Here is a 7,631-nt window from a genome sequence, read left to right on the forward strand (position 1 = left end):
TATATGTATATATATATATATATATATATATATATATATATATATATATCTGTGTATATCTGTGTATGTATGTATATATATATATATATATATATGTGTGTATTTGTGCACATATACATATAGTATAGCCTATTGCTCCTTGTCATGATGAAAAAAGAGCAGGAGATTAAATCAAACACAAGATAAAATACAGTAATCAAGAGAGGAGGCAAACATGAAATGAATGAGGATGTGCCACTGTAACATGACATACTGTTTAACACTATTTTTTCAATTAGTAGGAGTGCACTCAAGTGAATACAATTATATTGTAGTGAATACATAAACTAGTAGCAGTAATTTATAATCATTATCAGGTTTTGTACACTATACATAAATTGTACATGCTATACTTTAATACAACCAAAGTGTGGTAGGTAAGTTTTTAACAGTATCACCACAAACACATAAGTAATACATTGTTCTATGATGTTACTATGGCTGTGACTATGTAATAGGAATTTTCAGCTCCATTACAATTACACAGGCCCACTGTTGTATATGTGGTCCATTATGTGATGTCTTTATGTGGCATGTGACTATACTTATTGATTCTTTGAAGGAAAACTGTTTTAGTAATCAGTTAATAAATAAGGTATACCTTAATCTCTCAGTTTCACATTCCTGAATATGCTCTGTGATATTGAGACTTGGTATCTGATAACCCTGTTTCTGCTTTGTCACCTGATTCACTGTTAGGCTGCACTCATAGGGAATGCCTCAGGGACATATGAATCTGTCCAGGTTTTTAGCCCTCGTTCCCTCCTGATCTGCAGGAGAGATGGGGATAACCCAACCCGACCAGAATGAGCCAAGAGCAGATGGCTGATCCTGCTTCTAGAAAGGGTATCCGTGTGCGTGAGCCAGCGGGAGGAGAGTCTTGCTGTGAACGTCCCTTCCATTGGGCATTGGCCCTCTCCTTTCTTGGCTCGCTGGAGGACAATCACACGCCTCAGGGAGACCAGTCAAAGCAGGATCTTGTTTAATGAGAAAACACACACAGCTAATATAATGTACAGGAGCCAATTAGGATAAAGGTCAGCAGGGTGGGGAGAGTTCAGGTGTACACCCATCTTACAAGCAGTAATGGGTGACACGAGCTGTCCAGGAGGGCGGAAAGGTTCTGAGCCTATCCTAGGGGTGGTCCAATTTTTTTGTCACAACCCATGGTAACGCCTTCTGGCTGATCGCCAGTCGCTATCTTAGCCACATGTGGCCCCAGGACCTGGAAGCAGGTAGCAGCCAGCAAGTTAGGTTTCCTCCTTTCTGATGCAACATGCCCCACATGTTACATCATGCCCTATATGAATCTGTAGGAAGGGAAGCAAATCAATCACACATTCTAGGGATCAATTCCACTTGATCACAGTTATACTGCTAGTTTTATCTGCTGAAATATTTTTGAAATAATGAGGCATATTGGGCTCTAGTTTTCATTTCATATGATAATTTTTCTTTTTTGATTTCAGTGTAATGCTAGACTCATTTAATGAGTTGGGGATCATAACCTCCTTTTTTTCCTAATAATTTGTGTAGAATAAATGTTATTGCCTTCTGTTTCTACCTATGGTACAAGAACAAGAACAAAATTTACCCTCTCTCTCAGTGTTATATTTGCTATAAAATATTGCCACAGATTTTATGGCTTGAAACAACACACATAAATCATTTTACAGTTCTGGAGATCAAAATTCTGAAATGGGTTTCACTAGGTAAAAAACACACAAGGTTTCAGCAGGACCAGCTTCTTCCTCTATCTTCAAATCCAGGAGGTAGCATCTTCAAATCTTTTGCTTTTATTTTCACCTTGCCTTCTTTCTTACAAGGACCCTTGTAATTATATTGGGCCAATGCTGATATTATAGGGTAATCTCCCCATTCAAGATCCTTAACTTATTCACAACAATAAATGGCCTTTTGCAATATAAGAAGATAAATTCATAGATTCTGGGCATTGGGATGTGAAGATATTTGAGATGGTCTGTAACTCTATCTGTCACACCTTCCTGTGCAAAAACCAAAACAATCAGAAAAAAATATGAAACCATGGTTGATCTTCAACACACTGTACATAAAGTAACACAGGACAGTGATAAAGGAGAGGTTAGAAACCAACAAGGTAAGTCTTTGTTGTCCCAATTTATTGGCTATGGAGAGTTTCCTGGGAGAAAGAACTAAGTTGGAGCCTAGTGGACTCCCTGAGTAGGAAAGATGTAGTAATCATCTGAGGAAATCAATATAACTAGAGATTATAAGACAGAAAACTAAAGAGGAAGAATCTTCACAGAGATAACTTCCTAGGTCTGTAAAGAGTCCCACTGAGTATTAAGAATATTAATCAGTATAAGCACATGAGGAACTACCCCTGGCTTATGAAAACAAAAAGGAAAAATTTGAAATTATTAGAGAACAATGCCTAGTACTCACGTAGGAAAAGCAATAGTGCCTGTTCCCATCAAGGAGACTGGAAAACTCATAATTCACTTGCTGTTTGGTTAAATACACATGAGAAATTTGTCTCAGTAACAAGGAATAATTAACCTTGGACAGACTGTAACTTGAAACCTACCTGCCAAAATTACAAAAGTAATACCCAAGTAAAATTATTTTCAAGTAACTTAAATATATTTCAGAAAAAAATCCAGAATATGTATGGAAATACAAAAATATTCAACACCTAACAAAGGAGAATTCACAGCTGAACTATAAATCTACTTAATGATTGATGGGCATTCAATGAAGTAGGAAAACACAATATACATAATGAGAATGATCAATCTATCAAAACTGACTCAGAAGTGACATAAGAAGATTTTTTTGTTACTATATTCCATATGTTCAAAATTAGAGAGTGAAATGAAAGATAATTTTTAAAAGATCAAAATTAGGGCTGGGAATGTGGCTCAAGTGGTAGCGCGCTCGCCTGGCATGCGTGCCGTCTGGGTTCGATCCTCAGCACCACATACAAACAAAGATGTTGTGTCTGCTGAGAACTAAAAAATAAATATTAAAAAAAATTCTCTCTCTCAAAAAAAATCAAAATTAAAGTTCTATAGTTCTAATAAAAATGATCAAATTTGAGATGAATAATACACTGTACCCCAAGCAAAACCTTAGCAAATAACTGTGTGGATAAACTGACATCCACCCAAAAGTCAACACAAGATTGGGGGAGAAGCAACAAAGTTAGAGGACTGACACTACTTGACTTCAAGTCTTAACTATAAATCTACATTAACCAAGACTGTGTGATATTGGTGAAAAAAATAGACAAATAGATCAAAGAACAGAGAATAGAGCTGAGAAATCGATTCACATAAATAAAGTCAACTGATTTTTTTTACAAAAGGACAAAGGCAATTCAGTGGAGAAAATGTAGTCTTTCGGCAAATGGTGCAAGAATGGGACACCCAAATGCAATAATAATTAATCTAGATACAGATCATAAATTTTAATGTTGTTATGGGCCATTAAATAGACTCCATTTTTCCCTGAGACTCCCCTCATGTAAGAAATGCTTCTCCATAGAATGCCTCACCTCTGTACCCATCAACAGTTGCTTAGTATATAGCATGTTTGGCAACCAAAAATGGCAATTCTTACACAATGTAAAAGAGTTCTCTTTTTGGTTTCCATTTTTCTTGGACAATGTACCCTGTCTAGATAATTGATTGTCTACATGTTAGTAATCATTTTTTAACTTGTACTCAACTAGGGACATTTTGGCCCACTCTCTTTTCTGCTTATAATTTTAGATCTCATGACATTTGTTTATGGTTTTGAATCATAGCAACAGCCACTCATGCTTTAATATAAAAGGTGTATTCAAACCCCAGGAGGGGGTCAAAGGGTATAGACTTGCAGCCTACCCCTTGGCCTACCAGCTGGTACATCTGGACAGCCAACTGGTAAATAAAGTTTCTGTTCCCTGCTTTAAAACCAACTTGGTGATTTATTGCCATCTTGCCTCAACATTTTGGATGCCCCAGAGGGATGATCATTGAGTCAAGGCTGTAGCTCTCGAACGCAGGAATCCTGGATCCTCTGAAGTAGAGAGAGGGGCCCTCCATTTCTAGATTTGGGAATTCTGTTTTGCGAGGGTCTGGACTTCCTGTGGTTACCAATTTGGGCCTGTCCATGAAAGCTCTGGTGTGAGGCACATGTGTAAATGCAGAGGCTTTGAAGGAGGATGGAACTGCATGTGTTGGGAGGTACCTCATTTATTCTCTCCGTTTGACTTGATTGTAAAGCCTTAGAAGTTCTAAGTGCCTGATAGTAAATCTTTCGAATAATATCAGGGGCTCTCCTCTGAGGGATAGCAAGCATTTAATTATAAATCTTTCAATGTGTTTCAGGTGCTTGATTGTAAAGCCCAAAGGTGTATCAAGTGACCTTGTGGTCTCTGTCAAGTCCCACTCAGCAAAGCTTGTGATGATGATCTGGAGGCTAGGATTATGTGGAGGAGAGAGTGCCTGTCTTATGTTTTTGTCTTGGCCTATTTGTTGTTTGTTATTGTTTGCTCCCATTTTGTTTATGTTAATAACCATTTCAGTTTGCTTGTAACGTTTTTATCAACTGTTTGCCTTAGTGAAATTGGACAGTGACTGGCAGAGCCACCACCTTTGGACTCATGCCTTGTTAGACTTTTGTCTCTCACCTTCCTTTTATTTCTGCCTATTGTTTTAATTGTTAGCCTTGTCATGGGAAACCTAATCAAACCTGGCATGATTATCTGCCTAGAAAAAAATGGTTTAAAAGTTTTTTAACTGTGACTACTAAAGCTTGCATTGAAATGTAAAAGGCTGCCAACAGATGTTAAAAGTAAAAGCTAAAGGTAGTAATGGCATTCTAGAGATTGCCTTCATTTAGGAACTGGGAAAGTGGCTACCAGAGTAGACAATGTCAGTTCCTATAGAGGGCAGATTATAACTAGACAGTTTTATAGGATTATCATTTCTAAGACATGTAAAAGTATAATTTTGTCTAGGAAATTTGGCTTTTGTCTCTCAGCCCTAGATATTCACACACACACACACACACACACACACACACACACACACACACAAAAAAAAAAAAACCTTAAAGGCTTCACAGAATAACTTCCAACTATTGGAGGTGACCCAAAAGTTTTTTAAACCATGACAGTCCAGCTGATAAATGTCTTTCCAAATCCCAGGCTAAGATTTTGGTGGCCACTATCCAAGAGACCAGAAAAACCTGTTTAGAATGGAGCTACCTTTTGGGGAAGTTCCTACAAGGAGGAATAAGGCCCTGGCTTTTATATGTGTTCCCTTAACTCTTTTCACCGCTGATGAGTGGGACCACTTCAGGAAGGAAGCCAGGAAAGCTTTTAAAATTCTATATTTTTTGATTTATGATTTGGATCAGGCATGCTAAGTTAATATGTTTTTCTGATCAGAGTTATTTTATCCAACTATAAAGGTTTTTTTACACTCCTCTTTGTTCAGAGGCCAATTTACAAGGGATAGCTTTCAATTTAACAGGTTTTAAAATAAGCTACAAGATTTTTGTTTGTCTATTTGCTTTGTGTACACTGGTGTATTGTCAGTCTACATGTATTATTGTTACTACATATGTTTGATGCTGAAATTGGCATATGAGCTCATAAATTAAAATTAAAAAAAATGGATCCAAATACCTTTTGTTCACGTGATTTAAAAGTTCAATTTAAATTGGGTAAAGAAACAAAAAAGAAAAAGTAAAAATGTCTTTAAAGTTACTAATGCACAGTTTTGTTTCCAGGTGTTCAAACAGTTGTTGATAAAATATTAATGTCTATAAAATATCTAATATCCATTGTTTCTAGGATTTTTCTTCAACAGAAAAAAAGATTAATGTTGTTCAGTGCATTTCTCTGATATCTTGGTTTTTAAAAATAAGTAAATTGGATTTAACATATATGGGATTAATCATAAATGTGTTTGCTAGAAACATCTAATTGTTTTACAAAGTTAAAATGCTAATTGTTAAATATAACACCAAGTATTCTTAACTCCTTAAATTCCATAGGTTAACATACGTAAACATTAAATGGTGTTTTCATAAATTGGTAAATGAAAAAAAATTAAAATTACTTTGTGTCATCACTAAAAACAAGGTTACTAAGAGTTAAAAGTCCCAACAGGTATAATTCTATATGCAAGGGGTCCAAGGATTCAACTGCATTTCAATTAAAATACTATAAATAACATAAAATATTTAATCTTATTAAAATAGAGCAATTTATCTAAATTAAAAAATTATAAGAGTTATTTCAGAGTATAAACAAAAAGAGAAGTCAACAGATTAAATAAACTATAAAATATATTTTGTAATTCTAGGTTAAAAAAGGTCTTGTAGTAAAGTAAAATTGTAATACATCTAATTAAACAACAAGAGGAACTAATTAAGTAATAAAAAGGTCTATGTAAATGAAGGGTAAATTTTAAAAGGTTTGTGTAACTAAGTTGGTTATATATAAGTAACACAAACAGTTAAAGCTATTAAAGGTTTTTTCCTAAAGTCAAATATTTATGTATTGCTATAAATCAAAGTTTGATATATATGTTAAAATTATAAGGATTTCTTAAAACATCAATTTGCTATTTATATTGCATCTGTTAAGTTTTATTCTCTAGAGCAACCAGTCTTAAATTAAGGTTTGTACAACTCTGGTTAAATAGCAACTGTTATTTTAGAGTATTGTACTATATTACAGAGTCTAGATTTTTCTTTAAAAGCTAGACTTGGTTAACATAAAAACATCAATGTGATTGTGGTACTATTACTCTTCTTTACATATTAAATGTATTCATATCTTTCAGATATACAAGTCTTTAAAGTGAAAGGTTTAAAGGAGCATTTTATCAAGCTGGTGTTCTCCAAAACTAAAGTTGTCTGAAACTGTAATTTTAGACTTATAAAGATGGCAAATTTTATTGGAGATTTATTTATTTATTTCATTTGATAGTTTGCAACCAAACCTTGGGTTACCTTTTAAATTGGGATATAAAAATTTAAAGGTATTTTTAAAAGATAATGAGAGCCTGATCTATTTAAAGGTTAATAATATAAAATATAAAAAATATTTTGCCACTTTCTTGTGCAAAAGGAAAGTTCAAACCTCTCAGACTTTGTTTGATTCATGTTTTACATATAATGTCACATTATGTTAGCTAACATTCATATAAACTCAGGAAACAATATATGTAAACTTTATAAAATGATATCTAAAAAAGGAGGCAAAGATCAACTTCAGAACTAGAACACTTTACCTAAGATTTGTGAAATAAGGTTCTGCCTCCCATCTTACTACTTGTTAAAATGCTTCCAAATTAGGTCAGATTTCAGTTCATTTAAAGTTGTATTCAAAAGATTGATTTTATTGTAGAGATTACTGTGATCTCAAACAGAGGATATAATGTACAACTTAGCCAAGGTACAAAACTATGTACAAACTAAATAAGTTTTTACTCTTGTAATTTCTCTGTATTTTCTTTATAACTGTTGCCTGTTAATGTTTTGCAGAGGTACTGCTTCGAGAACACACAACCTAAGCTAATTTGAGATATTAAGCCATCATCTTTAGACAA

This window comes from Marmota marmota, unplaced genomic scaffold (genome assembly GCF_001458135.2).
Source record: "Marmota marmota marmota unplaced genomic scaffold, marMar, whole genome shotgun sequence".
Classification (NCBI taxonomy): domain Eukaryota; kingdom Metazoa; phylum Chordata; class Mammalia; order Rodentia; family Sciuridae; genus Marmota; species Marmota marmota.